The sequence below is a fragment of the Harpia harpyja genome, chromosome 1 (assembly GCF_026419915.1).
Source record: "Harpia harpyja isolate bHarHar1 chromosome 1, bHarHar1 primary haplotype, whole genome shotgun sequence".
Classification (NCBI taxonomy): domain Eukaryota; kingdom Metazoa; phylum Chordata; class Aves; order Accipitriformes; family Accipitridae; genus Harpia; species Harpia harpyja.
Window position 1 is genome coordinate 38,144,522 of NC_068940.1, and position 18,372 is coordinate 38,162,893.

The 18,372-nt window shown below is 40.1% G+C and overlaps 1 protein-coding gene and 1 long non-coding RNA gene across 8 annotated transcripts in view; one reads left to right on the plus strand and one right to left on the minus strand.

Annotated features, from left to right (window-relative positions):
- Window positions 1-580: 580 nt before the first annotated feature.
- LOC128142143 (uncharacterized) lies at window positions 581-2,668 on the minus strand. The gene is made up of 2 exons (XR_008235283.1): window positions 1,383-2,668; window positions 581-1,200 (listed from the first exon to the last, which is right to left on the minus strand). It is a non-coding gene; the product is annotated as an uncharacterized LOC128142143 (long non-coding RNA).
- Window positions 2,669-3,044: 376 nt separating this feature from the next.
- RIPOR3 (RIPOR family member 3) overlaps window positions 3,045-18,372 on the plus strand; it is a 53,707-nt gene continuing 38,379 nt past the window's right edge. For 2 of the 7 annotated variants that reach the window (XM_052787724.1, XM_052787770.1), the window contains exon 1: window positions 3,046-3,178. The gene's annotated coding sequence lies outside the window, so the exon portion shown is untranslated. Of the gene's footprint in view, window positions 3,179-3,377; window positions 3,470-8,736; window positions 8,801-15,955; window positions 16,020-18,372 lie in introns of those variants that run through there. The other 5 variants (XM_052787761.1, XM_052787742.1, XM_052787786.1 and 2 more) reach the window with 5 other exon arrangements.

Below are 18,372 nucleotides of genomic sequence, written 5' to 3' on the forward strand. Positions count from 1 at the left end.
TCTTCCTGAGAAGCCTGGTCTGCTCACAGAGTTTGCTGTCTGTAGTTCAGTTGGTTTAGAAAAGAAACAAAAATTACTTAATTCAGTATTTAAACAATGAAATCATAGTTAATCTGATTATGCCAGAACACTGGTGAGGCTGAAACACTAAATCTATAATGGTGTTGCAACCATCCTGAATATTTCATTGTAAAATGATCTTTGTATATCATTGGCATGCTACTTGATAGATATTGAGTGGCCGAATTTGTGAAGTGCTTTTGTGAAGTGCTTTGAGTTCCTTGGAAGAGATGTACTAGCATTTTTTTAATGTCCCTTTAGGTCTGAGAGACATCAGAGTGTGTTTTATTTTTTCATTGTAAATATTACAATGGTGCCAGCAATGGAGTATTTACTGCTTTTCATATGTGTGAGAATACTAAACATATGTATTTTTAAAGGAAATTCCAGAATAATGTGAAACTAGCTTGTAACAATAATTTGTAGGTTTGTGTCCATTGTTTTCAAGAATATGTAAATTGTTACATTATAGAACTCGCTTTGAACCCTGCTACATAATTAGCTGCACTAAACATCGGTATTCAATTTGGGAAATCTGTAGCCAAGTGTTTTATTAGAATTTCGTGGAAAAGGAGAATGTGAACAAAACCATAGAGCAAATAATCTGAAATGCAGTTAAAAATAATGAAAACCAAGCACCAGCCACATAAACACACCAGATGAAGACACAGCAAGTGAAGATCATAAAAAATAAACTGGAATAAAAACATAGTAAGGCCAATCCTCAGCTGAAGTAAATAGGGACATCTGCACCAGGAGTGATGGAACCTTGGTCATTTGCATTACCCGAGGATCTGGTCTGTGAAATTTATTATAAGTCTCATGTTTAGGAGGAAATGACAGTAACAGTAAAGGTTTTTTGGTCAACTGGTTGTGTAGGGCTCCTGCAGAGATTTGGTGTTCTGACAAATGTCCTCCTGCAAATCCAGTTAAGTTGATTTAAAATAGCCCCTATGTGCTCCACCCTGCTGTGGGGCTGGCACGCAAAGACATGAGTCCGTACTTAAACTGCTGCAGTTCACAGTCCATGTTTTAGCATAGTCCTGTGCTGCATGAGTTGGTCCGATACCGTTCACGCTGGTGGGTCTGAGGCTGGAGCACACATCCAGCTTTGCTGACTGTCTTGTAAGATTGGAAGACCTGAGCAGAGAGGCAGGACGTGTAGCTGGCTGCATCTTGAACAGCTGCAGTTAAATTTGCTGGGGGGGGGGGGGATTCTTCAAGCAGTCAGTGTGATTGATTGATCGTAAAACCCAAAATACTAGGAAAATCAAGAGAACAGTTAGTAGAGTTACAATTACTAGAATATGTCATGTCCTTACCTGTAAAAGTCCATGTATTTGCATCTCCTTCCTTTGTCTTGCTATGTACACCAGCTCTGATACTAGACTTTTTCATGGTGTATCACCATTGCCTTTTTCAGTGCTCCAAGCCCCAATCAGTTTCAAGATCTGGTATGAAACCCACTTTTACTTGCATCTCAGCAGCGTTCTTTCGAATATATATAAAACCCAAAGTGCTTGAATTGTCTGCTCAGCCAACTCCATCAGCCCATCTGTTTTTGTCTCTTATTGCTCTCACTTTTATGTGTCAATTCCCTCATGCATCTTCTTAAAAACATATTCAGCTGCGCAAGAGATCTTCCCTTGCCTCTTTCAAGACTTTGCTTTAAGCATGCACACAGAAAAATACAAATCCTAATCAACTTCATAAAGTACTGCAAAAGAAAGCAAGAACTCTGCCTTAACAGGTTGTTGTATGGGATCTCTGGTCGTCTGGTGCTTTGAGAACGTTAGTTTGTGTTTTAACTTCCTGAAACAGGATGGAAGAGTCTGGTATGTGTCCTAGATGTTGCTGAATATGGTCAAAAGGGGAGCAAACACTATTAGTAATAAAGTTACCGTAAAAGCATGTCCAAATTCTGTACAGTCATTTCATTTTCCTCATGGGGAGCATCTAGCTTCCCGTGCTGTCAGTCAATCAGCATGCTAACCTTATGGGGAAATGGTGCTAAAAAACATAGGGGAAAATGGAAGAGGATTGAGACATACGGTAAACCGAGGTGCTTTGCCCAAGGCAGGAACACGTTTGTGTGCTGGTGTTTACAAAAGGCCTGGCAAGGCATTGTTCAAAAGAAAAGAGGTGTGATTGTGTGGGTTCATGTGGTGAGGCAAGGAACCCGGGAGGATTTCAGCCTGCTTTCTACATCACAATTTCACATCTTTTTGCCAGGGCTATCTGGAAGGTGCCTAGAAAGCTAGAAGGGAGCTCGTTCTCCAGGAACAGTACCTGCCTGAGGAAGCACCCAGGAGGTCAGTAGTGGGTGCCGCAGAAGGGACTTGGAGGGGGCTTTGGTTAACAAAGGATCAAAGACACAGCAAATCCCACGTCTTCGATAATAGAAAACCTATGGGAGGGTAGGGTGGAAAGAGGGAGGAGGCAGTAAGAGAAAGAAAGGTGATGATTAGGGAAAGGCTGAGGGTGGTAAGAGGAGGGAGACTTAAAAGGGATAGCGAAGAGGGAGCGTGGGGCAGGGGGAGAAGAGGAGTGAGCAATGGATGGGGCAGATGGGAAGGGAGGGAATCTGGGCACAGGAGAAAATGCCCGAGAAGTGGAGGGGTAAGGGGGGACGACGGACGGAGGAATAACCGGGGGGGCAGGGGCGGGTGTCCCCGCGTCTGTAGCCGGTTTGTCATTGCCCTGCGGCGCGCCGAGGCCTGGAGTAGAACAGCTGGAGTGAGCAAGGGGGCGCTTGGGATGCTCCCTGATTAATAGCAGAGGGTCCGGGCCGTGACCGCAGGCTCGGCATGTGCTGGAGCCGCGCTGCACTTTCCCAGCCCCCCTGCCAGGATGAGGGGGGTCGGAGGGAGGGAGGGAGGGAAGGAAGGAGGGAGGGAGGGAGGGAGGCAGCGAGCGGGACGGGGCGATCGGCATCCAGCAGCAAACAAACGCTGCGGAGCCGCGGCTTCCTGGAAACGGAGCCCGGCTGGGTGACAGGCAGCGGCGATAAGCGGCGGCTATCGGGGCCCTCCCGGCGGGCCCTGCCTCTCCGCGCCGCCGACAGCCGCCGCGGGAGCGGTGCGGGGCCGCTCTCCGCGCCCCGCCGCCGAGAGGGCAGGTAGGAAACACCTGGCCGCGGAGGACCGCGGAGCCGGTCCCGCCGGCGACAACCGGGGCGGGGGGGGGAGCAGCGCGGGGGGCCGGCTGCGGCTCCGGTTCCGGGCGGGGAGAGGCGCCCGCTGCGCGCCGGCGGAGCGCGGCCCCCCCCCCCCCCCCCCCCGCCCTGCCCAGCGGCGGGAGGTACGGGGCAGGGGCGCGTCGGTAACGCCGCTTCGGGCGGGCGGGCGGCCGGCAGGGAGACGGGTATCCGGGACGCGCGGAGCAGCGGGGAGGCACCGGCACCGCATCGGTAGGTGAGAGCTGCGGGGCACCGGGGAGGGGTAGGTGGGAGGGGGCATGTCGCCTCTAGGGGGGTGGGCTCCTTGGGAATCTGCGGGCATCTGTACGAAACCTCGAGGGATGCTGGTATTGCGACAGAGGCTGCAGCGGCGCGAAGAGGTGCGGTAGCTTTTTATCCGGGGGTAAACACATTCACGTCAGGAAACACCCAGGAACCCCCTGGGAGGTGAACGGCTGGCGGGAGCAGGTGGAAAAGTAAGAGGGGCAGGACAACGTTTATGCCATCCTGTAGGGTTTGCGTTTTGGAGGTGTCACTGTATGGGCTGGTTATGTTTTAGTTAACTCTTTTTGTCTGTGCAGAGATTACCTTTTATTTGCTCATAAATACGAACTGAGGTTTTGGGTCACAGCCCAGTTACGTTTTGCTTCAGACAGAGTTTAATTTCCCCTTTTAAAAAGTGTTCTAAATAAGTTGGGCCATATGGAAATTGAGTTGTTCATCAACCAAAGAAACTTGAAGGAATTTGAAAAATAAGGTTACGTATTCCTTGAGCCATTTCTTGAGTATTGAACTAGAGTCAGAGTACAGCACCAGTACTCAAAACTCCTGATTCCGTCATTTCCTTTGTTGGGATCAAGGCTTAATCCGTCTCTACCTGTGCTTTCACAGCTGTAAAATGGGAGCTACACCTATTAATGAGGGGCATTACATATTCTTTTTGGGAAGACCTTAATTAAAAAAAAAAAAGCAGAGGAAGATCGTTTGTAAGGGTGGTAAACAATGCAAAATGTACCTGAGGGAACTTGTAATGTTGAATGGAGAGACACCTCTGAGAAAGATATGGTGTCTAAAGGAGCATGCATATTAGAAACTTCTTCTCTGTTGTATTAATTTCTTGTGCAGCTGATCACTTACACGCTGCTGCTCTGAATTCTGCAGAGTGGATGACATAAGCACCACATGTAGTAGTGCAGGAAAAGCTGGACAAAACTTGCCAAAATGGGATGGTGGTGTTACTGAATGGCAGGCCAAGCCTACTTTATGCCTCAGGTCTGGAGAGAAACTTGTATGAGATACAACACGTGCGATATGGTAGCGAACAACTACCTCGGTAAAATTTTCCTCCGATTAGAGTCTGGATACTGTTTAGAGGAATTAAAGGGCTTCCCTGAGATGACAGGTCCTGCGTCCCTACCTACTGCTCAATTCTCAAGTCAGTAACTGCAGTGAAGCAGTGGTGTTTCTGTTAACAGCATAGAGCCAGGAATGGGGAAAAAATATAGGCCAAACAGTGAGTTATGTAATGGTATTCCCTAAGGGGTAGTATAAAGATGAGATGATTTCCTTCTGTCAAGACAAAGAGCAGCCATACAGTTGCTCTACTATGTTCACTCTAGCCCTGAGTTCCTTAGGAGCAATCCACGCAGGGAGTTGGGACCCTGTAATATCAGATCCACCGATATCACTTTATTCCCTTCCACAGCTAGTTCCTTCACAAATATTCCTTTGCAATATCCTCCTAAAGAACCTGAGAAGTGGAATAGAGCCATTATGGCCAGAAAGGGAAACCAGACTCAGTCAATGGGGAGGGAAGAGTTACGACTTTAATGTGTCTTTTTCTCAGGGGTTTGAGGAGTGATGATGTGGATCTATAGTGCACCAGGACAAAACGGAGGTTCTGTGCATAGAAAGTTATACAAGATAAAGCAAAGGAGTGAGAACTGTCTCAGAAGTTTTGTTAATTACGCCATTTGGCTGAAATAAATAGAAAGGTTAGATTGGAATTGAAGGAGATATTTTATGTAAAATAGTAGGTTTAATATTAGTTAAATATACACACTCGATCTTAGCCAAAAGGCTGAGAAAAAAGGAACAGAGAGAGTTGAATTATCCAGATTGTTATTGGCCAGAACTGGATTTTGGAAGGTGATTGGCTGGGGACAATCCAAAATTATACAGACAGCAAGTCTTGCAAAGGACATCAGCTGGCCTTTGATGACTTCAGGTGCTCACGGTCCTGGGTTTAATTCTGATCGTAAGATGGTGCCTCCAAAGTACAAAAGGGACATACATATTTATGAAATACCAGTTTTTATCCACTTTTTTCAACTTTTCCATTTTTGTTGCCAGTTTATTCTCCCTGAGCACAGATTGCTTTAAACCAGTATGTCTTCAGAGACAGAATGCCTGAAAACCATAATTTTTATTCAATTCAACTTTTTAGGGGAAAAAAGCTTGGTTTTCAGCCAGTCAATGCATTTAATCATTAGCAATTTACAGGATCAGAACACCAAGACGATCTTGTCTTCTTTGTCACTAGTACAGAAAATACTGTAAGTATAGTTAGCAAACTGATTTATGTGTAACTGATCTAGATTTGAATTTAGCTGTTTCAAATGAAATAATAAAATTTGTTTCATGAGGAACTTAAAATGCAATTATTATTGGAAAAGGAACTGTGTCGGTGATATTTTGTTATTTATAAGATATGTTCTTTCCATGAGTTCATTCCTGATCTGCTTGATGGAGTAGCAAAACCCCACTTTCATTATTTTTTTAACTCTTGCTACTCCAGGCTGAGTTAAGTGAATGCAGTAGCCCTTGCAAATTGGTCTGGCCCTTGTATTATGAATTAAGATCCACAGCAGAGTTTGTATCTTGAGGTGTCAATCTCAGCTGCGCAGTAAAATATCCATAATAACTTTCACTGGATTATAGTCATATAGTATGACTTTAAGATTTCAGACTGACTTGTCAAGATTATTAGTGATTAAAAAAAACATTCACTTGTTGACTTAGCAAACTGAATTGGGGCTGTAAGCTTTTATTCTTGTTTTTCTTTCCTTTCTCTCTAACCAAATTGTTCGGACTACAAATTCTGAGAATGCTGGCATGCTCAAGCTGGGATGTCCAAGACTTGTGTTAAGCATCAATAGGTTCCTATAATTTCAAGTAAGGCCAGTAAAATCTGTTGGTCCTCAAGAGCTCAGAGAGCCAAGGGCTGCATGTTTCAGTATGGGTAACTAATAATAGGGACATCTGAATTTAACAGACACTTCAGAGACTTTGGCCTCATGTCCTCCTGACATATCTCATCTGCAAAATGGTGGTAATACAGTAATGTTTACATAGTACTGGGGAGATGATAAGAAACCAATATCAATCTTTCTCCATTATGTAGGAAGAATTATATTTATGACTAGGGAATGAACCTTGTTCCTCTTAGCTGAATACTTTTCTCACTTATTTCATATGGTAGGAAGAGCAATAACAAAGCACTCGTCATTTTGTTTAAAAAAGCTGGCTTACAGAATGTGTGCTCACCACAAGAGTTTTCTCTAACCATTGTAGAAACATTTTTAAACTTGTAATTTTAAGCAATGCATCAATATAAGTAGCTAATATTCTGTGCACCTATGAAGGTGAAAAAGGTTACCTGATTACATGTTTTTGCAGATCTCTCTCTGCTTCACATTCTTGCAGACCAGAACAACAACATAACTTTCTTCTTTCAGGATAGTTAATGTTCTGGCCCAGAATTATAGCACCAGATGTGTTGCCACAGAAACAATTTAAGGGGAGAAGGAATTGTGAGCAAATTGTCTTTCTAGTGGAAAATGTTTTAGAGCCTCTCATTGGTTTCTATGTGTGTTACATGTGTGCACAGCAGAGAATAAGGGAGAATTTTGCTTTTTTGTTTCATACATCTGTTAGCATTTTAAAATTCTCTATACAGGGTTGAAAATTGAAAAATATCTATTATGGGCATGAGTTATGTACCTCAGAGACATTTTTTATTAAATCCTGACTCATTTTTAGAAACTTTTTCCTTGAAAAGTGTGCAGTGTGCTAGCTGATTTACTTAGCTCCACTTGCAACTTGCTTTGGAAAATATTTCCAGTAACAGTTGTTTCTGTGAAAGTAGGGAAACATTTGACTATATAAAATTATCCCAGATTTTGACGCTGAGAATTAGTAGCACATTCTTACTTACTACGGTTGACATGCTGATGAAAAGAGGGAATGTATATAGGAAATATTTTGATTTAATCTTGCCTAGGAAGCCTTAAAGCAGCCAAAGCCCTTGATTTTAGCTAGCTTAGCTAGCATTTCTTTTTCTCAGAATAGTTGCCACAGGATACTCTATTCAACATATACTTTTCTCAACTATTACAAAATTTTTTTGTCTGAACAAAATGCAACACAAATTACCTTAATATCCCCTTTTCACTTTTTTGACCACAGAAAGGCATCTTTATCCTACACTTTTGCCTACTGTTTGGGGTAGAATAACGAAAAAAACATCCAGGAAGGCCACAGCTACAGCAGAACAGGTTGGCGCATGTAATAATTGTGTCAGATACTCCAGGTGTGGATACATCTAGTATTTGCAAAAAGAGATTTTTCTTCTACAATTTATGCTGATTTTTGACCAAATTAATTTAAACTAACAAAAATGCTCATGGAATTGTGTCTGCACTAGGATTTCAATTTTATCATAGACATATCATAAAATACAGCATCTGTAACTAATACTGGTGGACCTTTCTTGTATAAACTTGACTGAAAAAGCTGGGAAAATTAAAAAAATGCCAAGATCCACACATAAAGAGACTTGTTTCCACAGTTCTTTGTCATTCATGCATTTGGAAGGTCTTTCTCACTGCAAATTTTTAAATACTGCTGGGTGGGTAGCTGAAGGAAACAGAATTGCATTTATCTTATCAAAAGCCAGGGTGAAGTTCATGTCTCTTTGGAGTGATTGAAAAATTTTAGCATATGCATGTGTATGCATAACACTACCCTGTGATTTTGGAGGATAATGGACATAAAATGTTATGCCAAGAAGCCTTCTTTTATTTTTGTTTGTTTAGTATTTTCCCTCTGTGAAATTTTTTTTTTAAATCTTTTTTTCATATAGTCATACTTTTAAATGCCCCTCAGTTTGGAAATATATAATTTATTCCCTTTGTTACTCATTTTTTATTCAAATCTGGGATCTTCACTTTTCCATTGACAAAAATTATTTATAACAGAAGTATCTGAATTTATCCAGGTATATAAGATACAGGAACAGTTACTTATGCTTATTAAAATAGTTTGACCTTATTTTAAGTGTCCTACAAGAGTAATCTCTTGAAATCTATCAGTTTTGGCATTAGATTGCATACAATGTCACACATTTGAGTTTTGGCAGGTTCACGGGCATGTACATAACCAAACAAGATCTGCCATAAAGATAAGAAATTCATTTCTCTCTTGCATACCTTATTCAGGCAGAACTCCAATTCTGGGTGTGGAAGGAATGCAGAGCTGGGCCTAGAGCTTTTGTATGCACAGGTTAGAAATGAACTTTCAGTGTAAAATTTGGATCTGAATCTGCATCCATATTTCGCTAGGAGACCACAGGTATTTGAATCCAGCTTTCTGGTTTGGGTGCTCTTTGGGGCTGAATCAGTCCTTACTTTTGCAAGCTGATCCAAACATCCCCTTAATTAGTTCACATCCCTTTTGTTTGATCCCATGAGAAGATAGGTTAGTCTTTCTTTAGGCAGTAGAGCTTTCCCAGACAGACATTGTAAACTAGAAATATAGGTACTTACAATTTTCTTAAAAACGTCCTTTGGCCCTGAAATTTCTTGTGCTTGGTTTCAATCCAGTGTTGAATAAGACTGGAAAGTCTGTATAATGACAGTTCAGCTGCATTTGAGCTATTTAAGTGCATTTTAAAAATATGTACTTTCCACTTACATTTTTTCCATAATTCTCTGCACTTACATAACCTCTGTTTTATTATTTAAATTGTCATTCTCCAGTACTAGGACTCAACATAAATAGGGCGGCAGTTCAAAGACCTCAGTGTGAGACCTTTAAAATCTTAATGTTTACTGCTTTAGTGTTAGCGTGAATAGGTTTGTAGTTCTACTAGTACAGACAAAATACAATGTAAATAACCCTCAGTTTACCTATGCACTGAATTTCTGCATTTTTTACATTATGTAATTGAAATTTTACAGAAAGGGTTTAGAAGGTTTCTCCAGATTATAAGGAAGGATTTTGTTTGATGAGATCTGTAAAGTTAAAATAGTAGGCCAGGGTTTTCAAAAAGATTTGACACAGATATTCCAAATGCATATGCAGCTGTTTGAGCAATTATTACAATAGAGTGTACATATTGGGTAACTGTGTGAAAACGTGGCTAATACTTGATCTATAGAGAAAGTTCACAGACTTTTCTAAAGTTTTGAAGATAACTGATTTGTAGCAAGTTAGTTACCTGTTTTTTACAATGGAAGACAAAACAAAAGAGCAGTTAAAATGAATGGATCATGTCTAAAAATGCATTGGTTTAAGTCCAGCAGTAACATCACAGCTTCAGCATCACTATATGTTTGTTGTATAGATATATATAACTGCACAGTACTGTGTGCCTTTTTTCATGCTTTTAGTACAACAGTATATGCCCAGACTTTATGAAAATCTGTCACTAGGCTTTTGTTATTCATTGTCTGAAATGGAAGCCCACACAGTGATCTTGAAGGTAATGCCACCTTTGAAGAGAGTCCTGCATGTAGAAAGCTGATGGGAAACACTCTTTTAATGAACCACAACTCCCACTGAAACAATAGAACTATCCTTTGTGTAACTCTGCTGAAGTAATTGGATCTTGTTCCTAATTCCACTGAGGCTGAGCTGAGTTGTGCCCCTCCCTTTTTCTGAAGTGTTCACATGCCAATGTGTTGTGCAACCAACATAATTTGTTAACAAATAAAGAAGAATTTAAATAACCTTAGAAAATCAGCGCAGGCATCCCAGCTGCATGCAAACAAACATCAGAAGTGCAAAACAAGTAAGTAGCAGTGCAAAGTATCTCAAAATTGCTTGAGCTTGGGTTCTTCAAGAACAAAACCACAAGTCTAAGGAGTATATGCTCTGCAGGAGAAGGCTTTGGATGAGAATATATACTGCATCTTCTGGTAAGATCTCCAGTCCAGACACAATTTCTGCATCTGCCCAGCCTAGCTTGTTTTCTCCACAGCTGTAGTAATACATGATGAATATTTCACCCCATGTGTATGAATTTGACTGTTTTTAGTTTCATTTAAAGCAATAAACAAGTATACTTTGACCCATAATTGTCAGATTATCTTTACAATACAGTAAAAGTGTAGCTTATTGTAAAATATCTCTCTTGAGTGAGCCAAGTCATATGGAGCAAACCACCATTTTTCTATGATAACATTGAATGCACTGTCTGCTATTACTGCTGTGACTGTGTCAGGATCTGGATTTAATTCTGGATCTGAATTACTATATTGTTGGAATCACTTGTCAACATGTGTATCTTGTATCTGAATGGCCATTTCTGAATTTTGAAGATCACCCATGAGTGATTTTCTGCCAGTAAGTTCTCTGGGCTAGACATTCTCAATGACAATTCTGTACAGGAACACAAACGTGAGTTCATAAGATCAATGATCCATGCACTGGTGGGTGGAGGGTCATGTTGCAAGTTTGGGAGAACTGCCAGGGGACATAGAACATCACAGGGACATACTGTTCTATCTACTGCCTCTCCAGCCAGGCATGGTTCCTCCTTAATGGGAAGGCATATCACTGTTCTGCTTATAGCACCTTTCAGTATTCTGGACACTGCTACCATCATCTCAGGCTCATCTGGCAAGATACGTGATGATTATGTCTTTCACAAATCGTGCCTGTCTGATGCCAAAAAAGCAGATCAGTACACACATAGTACCCTTGATATCACTGGAGTCATCACAATACTGTGATATTTAACTGTTTTGCCTATGTGTTGTCCTGAAATTTAAAGCTCTTTGCTGGTGATCTCATCCATTACCAGGACTCTTTAAATTATCGATCAAGCAACAGCTGTGTGAATATGGACTGTGCATTTGGCCACCCATTTTTGTGTTAGATCTCTCTGCAGCTCTACCACATCCTGAAGGTGACACTTTGTCCTCGTTCTGTTAGGACAGTAGCAGCTGATGAACTAAGGATCAGTATATACAGTGAACTGATTGATACCTTGAGTCTTTTTTGCTCATTGGTCTTGGGTAAGAGCTCTTCACACTCTTGAGTCAGTGTGTGTGTTAGCATTACAATTGACTCCTTCCATGTTGAAAGGGAACTAAGAGAACTTTCTTACAAGGGGCTCAGTTTTGTCAAGTGGCACAATCCTATTCTGTGGGAGTGGTCTCAATTATAATTGGCTTATAGGTAAGTAATAGAATCTGGGTAACATGGACTAAGTCAATTTGCATCACCAAAATAAGTCTTGTTCTATGAGGCATGAAGGACTTATCCACAAATTTTTTTATAAACTGAGAATTGTGGTTGTTCTACAATTGCCATGTAGCCACACTAACATTTGTTGTGCGCTTAAATGTAGTACTGCTATAATTTTGTCTCAGTTGAGGTTTTTTTTAATGATGTAGGCATATCACATTAAAAGATTCTGCAGCTATATTGATATGGCAGTGTTGTATGCTAATACAATTTATTCTTTTCTCTGATGCTTTATAGGAATACATCTGTACTAGCAAAGTCCTTTTAGTATCTAAAGAGACACAAGTAATAAGCCCCTCTCTACAGCTGTTAGGTCCCTGTCCATATTACAGATTCTTGCCCTTAGCTAAATTGGGTAAGGACTGTGAAAAATTGATTCTTTTACCAACATGGCTGAATTAGCAAAAGATGCAAGTATAGAAGCAGTTATAGTGCACACTAAACTTGTGCATGTGTTAGTACTAATTGGTTTAGGTCTGAGGGATTGTTTTAACTATGCTAATAGAAAGCACAAGTTTGCCAAGTTGCTCCATTCATTCTAGGAGAACTTTTGTAGTAAATAATATCAATAATCTGATGGCAGTGAAGTGCTGGTAGTATAGATACACAGACGGTGTTCACATTGAAGGATTTTTTTACAATATCTGCAGACTACTAGTACCTTTGAAAACTATACTAGACGTATTAAAACAACAAAGCTTTCTTGTATAGCAGTATAGATCTATGTTTCAAAGTTTCTGGCATAGCTGGGAGCACTAAAAGGGGTGTTAAAAAATGAAACCCTTAAAGAGTTAGCTATGCTGGCAAAATACTCATATAAGAATACTCCTTTTGCCAGGATTGCCTGTGTCTTTTGGGGAGAAAGGTAGAAACTAACTGGCAGAAGACCTCAGTTATCTTTTCTGTTGGAGTTTTGTTGTTGTACGTACACATAGATGCTGAGTAAACCAGTCCAAGGTCTAAGAAAAACTCCTTGTGATGCTGAAAAATATGAAACACTAAGCAGATGTGACTGCTAGTTACAGTAAAAGCTTTGAGTCCTCAGGGAACAAACAATTGGGTTCACAGTCTTTGAAGAAGTTTGAGGCAGAAAGCTAATTGATTTTTTTGTGCACAAAACTGAAGTGCATTTTCATGAGTGACTCTTGCCGCATTTGTTGATGATATTCATAACATTTCAAGGGACCTTAAAATTACATTAGCTTTTGGCCTAAATGCTGAAGTGGATTGATCTCAACTGATCCGGCTGAGCAACTTCTGCTTAGCACTTCCACTTATGTCTGCCTTTTTTTTTTTTCCAGTGAGTAGCTCTCTTGTGCTTGGGCTGGGTGATGTAGAAGAGCCTGACATTTCCAGGAATTTATTATCTCTGGCAGAAGTCTTGTTAATGTCAGTTATTGATAAGTGGGAAAGTAAACATGTGGCTGATTAGACAGTGCACTTTCAATGGCTTACCACTAGTCTGATTTCATGTCGCAGCACACAGTGGTCCTCCAAAGAATAATTCTTCTACCACTAATTAATTTTTAAAATTATTTTTACTGTATGATTTTGGTTATAACTTATCTACTTCTTGCTCCTTTCTAATGTAGAAATTTTTTTTCTTGTTTACGGATTTCAGTCACATTAGACATATCATTTTCTAGTCTTGCTAGAAATACTTCTGATTTAAGAAATAAGTGTGGCAACTGTATTAACCTTTAATGAATAGGAAAAGGGAGTTTTCACACGCCCAAACAGATTCTTTCTATTTGCTGACTGTGAAATATTTGAATTAAATAGGAGTAACAAAAACACAGGGCTGAAGAAAGGAAGTTTATAAAGGTCAAGGTAGATCTGCAATCAGGTATTCTCATGGAAGGCATTACTACTCTCCTTTAGAGTTGTGTTGTCAGAACTGTTTATGTGAACTCTCCCTACCCAACTTCTAGGAAAATACCTGCTTCAGAAAAAACGCTTGAAACAGTAGTCTTTGCTAAGGTGTCTTTGTTAGGCTGAAATAGGTTCAAGGGGCACTCCATGGAGTAATGATCATTATAGATTTTGTAGTCTTTCCTGGGCAAACTATGTCCAGAAGTCACTACACAAGTTTGACTTTTCTGATTTTATAATTTTCAAAAGGGTATTGCTGTAATTCTGTTTAGGCTTGAAATAATCCAAAGCTGTCTTCTAGGTAGAAGCACACTGACAAAACTTGAAAATCTGGTTTAAAAGTAAATGTAGTCCAGTTTAGACTGCATTTTGCTTAACTGCTCGCTTCACCATATGTATCCTAATATACATAAGTCTTTCAGCTGTTTCCAAAGCCATCTCCTTTTGAATGTTTAATATTTAAGAACCAATTAGTTCCATTTTGTTTTGTTTGGATAGTTTGCAATTAAGCATTCTTTCAAGTGGGCTTTATTTAGCTAATTCCGTCACAAAAATAAGCTCTAAGGGAATGAAGAGAAGTTCAAGCTAGCCAATGTTTATTTTTATTATTAATAATTTATATTATCATAGTCCCTAGGGGGACTAGGGCCCCACTAAACCCGGTTTCCTCTGCATGTAATGACTGTGTCTCACAAAGCCTTATACAGCAGAAGCTTCTTTTTTGCTGCTGTGGCTTAGTGCAAGGGACCCGCTCTATACTGCAAGGGAGCGTACTGATGAAGAGCATATAAAGACAAATCAAGAATAATTTTTAAAAGAAGTTTATGCTAGGAACCAGAGGGAAAACCTGATGCGTCTTTTCTATAGAAAGCTTTCACTAATGCATTTTTCCAGTGTGAGTGCCAAATCATGACTACAGAGGTGTTCATCCTCTCTCTGAAGTTACGGCAATGCTCCCAGTGACTTTGATGGGAACAAGATTGGGCAGAGGAACGATGGTCCTAAAAAACTTACCTATTTCCGAACTAGCAGCAGAAGACACTTTATATTTTAAGAACACGCTGATGGGCAAAGTTAGTTTCAACAATTTCCATGTTTAGTCAGATTTCTATCAAAAGTTATGGTTTTCACACCATCTGATCCTAAATAATTGGTCTACTTTATGTTTTACAGAAGTCTTGAAAGAAGTGATGTAGAGTCTTTTCACACCTGCTAAATGCAAAGGAGACATAGAGCCAAATCCTGGACTTCTGTAAATAGATTTATTTGAATAGAGTTCATGCAGTTCATATAAACTGAGGATCTGGCCTGCTCCTTATGGGATACTTGTGTGAGTTAAGTGGATAGAACTGACATTGGGATGAACAGGGCTGCGAAGTGGAAGTGCCTTGAAGCTAGCGTAGCAGTGCAAATTTTCATCATCAGTGGAATTACCATCCTTCTCCCCTCCCCTTACGTGGAAGCACCATTCTTTTTTGTACTTTTTCCATAATTCCAAATTCAAAATCTAGACAGAAGTTTTCCTGACCTATCTGTTCCATATTCCCGTCCTCATTAGTTAAGTTTAAAGGGGGTAAAACATCTGTTTCCAAGTACAGCTGTGTGGTTAGTATGTAGGCCTTTTTTTTTCTTCCATACAAAAATCACTAAATCTGGCCATTTAAGACACAGAGTTTATAGGAGCTAGAGTTGGGCTGTGCAAAGTTCACCTCATTAAAAACAAACCCAAACCAAATAAAAGCAGAGAATAACAGCGTAAAAAAATGTGGGCCATGAATGTCAGAGCATATGTATTAGGAATTGGTACGAAATGAAGGGGAAAGTACAGATATATCCACATATATTCAAAGGTTCTTGGTTTTTTCCACAAGTAAAGTTTACATGCTTGTGGAGTGTCTACAGAAAGGGAACATTAGTACCAAACACAGTGTTAGGATTGCTATGACAGCTACCCTAATTTGTTAGAAAATATAATGAGTTCAAGCCTGTGTTAGAAGAAACTGAGTAAATTCAGCCTAGATAAAATGTTCAAATACACCACATAATTTTTTGAGGCTTTGGCTGCTAGCTGGCCAATGAGAGACATTCTAGATTGTCTTGATTTTGATGTCTCTTTCTAAAAAATACACCCTTTTTCATTATCTTGAGGTAGGTACTGAGATTCACTAATCAGTAGTGGAAACACTGACTTTGAAAAAACTAAGTCTATGTCTACTCAGCATTAAAGAAAATATTTTGCTTTAAAACATAAACCTTTTCTCTGTCCTATTTCCCTCTTATATGACATTTTGTATGCGTCTCCTCTTTTTCCAGTGTTCTTTGGGATACGGATCCTAATTCAGCAGCTTCGTTATTTCTGTGGCACAAGATTGTCTTGGTAACGTTTATGGGAATAAAACATGGTTGCCATAGGAAGTTGACTTAATTGTTTAATTCGTAATAAAGGGACAATTTTCTTGATCAGACAGCTAAATGACAGGTAGTTTCTCCCGCTTCAGAAGCATGCCCCTGGACATATATCGGTATATTGTGATTCAGACTTCAGTTTTTGAAGATATCAAATACCCACATACTGTTGAATATCAAATTTCACTAGTACTGGAAGTTTGTCATCTGTTTTGGTTAATATGTTCTTCTCAGTGTAATAATCAAAACATATATCTATCCATCATGGTGGTTTCTATTATTAGGCTGGGACTTTCCACAACACTAAGGCTGAGATAAAGGACCTTCCTTATTACATAATTGACCTGGAAATGGGCTTTTAGGAGGCTCCTGCATTAGCTGATGGATGGAGACAGTATCACACCTGATAAGTCTATCCGTAACATACATTCAGGCACAGATTGGGGAAAACAAGGAGAATGAGATGTGTATTAGAGAAGAATGTTCCTTGGGGTTCCTAATTAAAAAGGAGGAACCTCTCAGGGACAGAACTGGTACCATTCAGTGCCTTGCTGCTAGGCAAGTTTTCCTTTGTCAGAAATGGAAGAGCCTGTTCATCACTTGTAAATTGCTCTCCCTCAGCGCCATCTGCTTCTTCTCTTGTTAGGAATTTGTTTTTAAGTATTCATTATAATGTAGCTAACTGCAGACTCAAATTCTGCCAAAGCTGAAAAAGCTGCAAGTCAGGCTAGCGTGTGGAGCCTGCCACATTCCTGAATCTCTGATTCAGGCTTGCAAGTTTGTCATCAAGTTTGAAATTGAAACCAGAGGAGCTAGCAGCAAGCCCTGTGCTCATAAATCAGCTGATAATGGGTGAATTGTTCTGTGCCTTCCCCTGAGGAGGAAAGCGAAACTCAATGCAAAAGTACTCACAGCAACCAGAAGGCTATGATGTAGGCAAGCATGGAGAAACTACGTGTGGCTATATATGAATATGCCACATACTGGCAAAGGAAGTAAACAAGGATTTTGGTTATATGCAATCACTGATTCTTTTCTTATTACAACATTACCAAAAAGTTACAGTGGGATTTACAGCCAACCTTGATTCCAAGTAACAAATTTTCATGAAAGAAATAGGCACAATACATCAGTGTGTGACCCATGACAAGGTCTCCTTTGTGCTTCATTTGTCTGATATCTGCTGCCACTAGAGGGAGGTACAAAATTGACCACAAAATTATGTCTTGAAAAATAGTTTCCAGGTCATTAACTAAGTGCAGGCCAACATTTGCTGCCGAGATTCTACTGGAAATCTGGAATAAATGACTGATTAATTTCCTCTGGATGTCCACCAGTGTCACTGAGAATAGAACTTGGATCTGTACGCTTAGATGAAAACTAATTGGAAATACAGTAACATTTTGAATCGCAGGCTTGAAAAACAGGTCATCTTGGACTTGAAAGTTGAGTCCTGTGTTCAAAGAACTACACTAGAAATGGTTACATCAGAGACACTACCTCCAGCACCGGAGAAGCTATCTGAGGGGATTTCTTATGATATTTAAATTTATTGCTGCATAGGAAACCTGGGCTCCAGAACTTCATTTCCAGAAGCTGGCATAAAGTTATAGAAGGGCCTAATGACTAAAGCAATGACTTGGATCAAAGCCGTTTATCTGATTTTCTTTTTAAGGCTTGAATATGGCTAGGAGGAAAGTATGTCAGATATGCAGTATTTAAATATATATTTAAGAGTTGAATCTGCCTAGATAAAATTTGCAAAAGCACCAAAACGAGTTACACACTGAAGCCCCATCTTTCTAAATAATGTAAGCTATGAATGTACTTCTTACTAAAAATCAACTGAACTAGCTCCTAAGAGCCTAAATTACTTTTGAGAATGGGATTAGATTCCTGAATCATTTGAGATTTTCAGAATACAACCTGACAGATGTAAGTTGGTGCAAAGTAAAAGGCCCATCTAATAATCTGAGTTAAACAGGTTTAGGCCAAGAAGTTCTGTGGAACACATGTGCAGCTATGTAGAGAAGCAAAATCTTCCACTTGCAGCTATGTAATTGCTCACATCACTCAGTCTTAAAACAGCAGAAATGTCTGGTGAATATGGGTGGAAGAATGATTGTTCATGGTTCTCTACAGCTATATCCATTGGACCTTACAGCACTGTAGCTAACCATATCTCTCTGGTAGAAGATGGCTTCCTGCATGGATTGCATTTTCTTGCAAAGACGACTGAACAAGTTCAGCTGTCTACATTGTTTTATTCCCATTGTAGCAACCAGCAGGGAGAAAGAGATGAGTAGGGGTGAGATGGGAGAGCA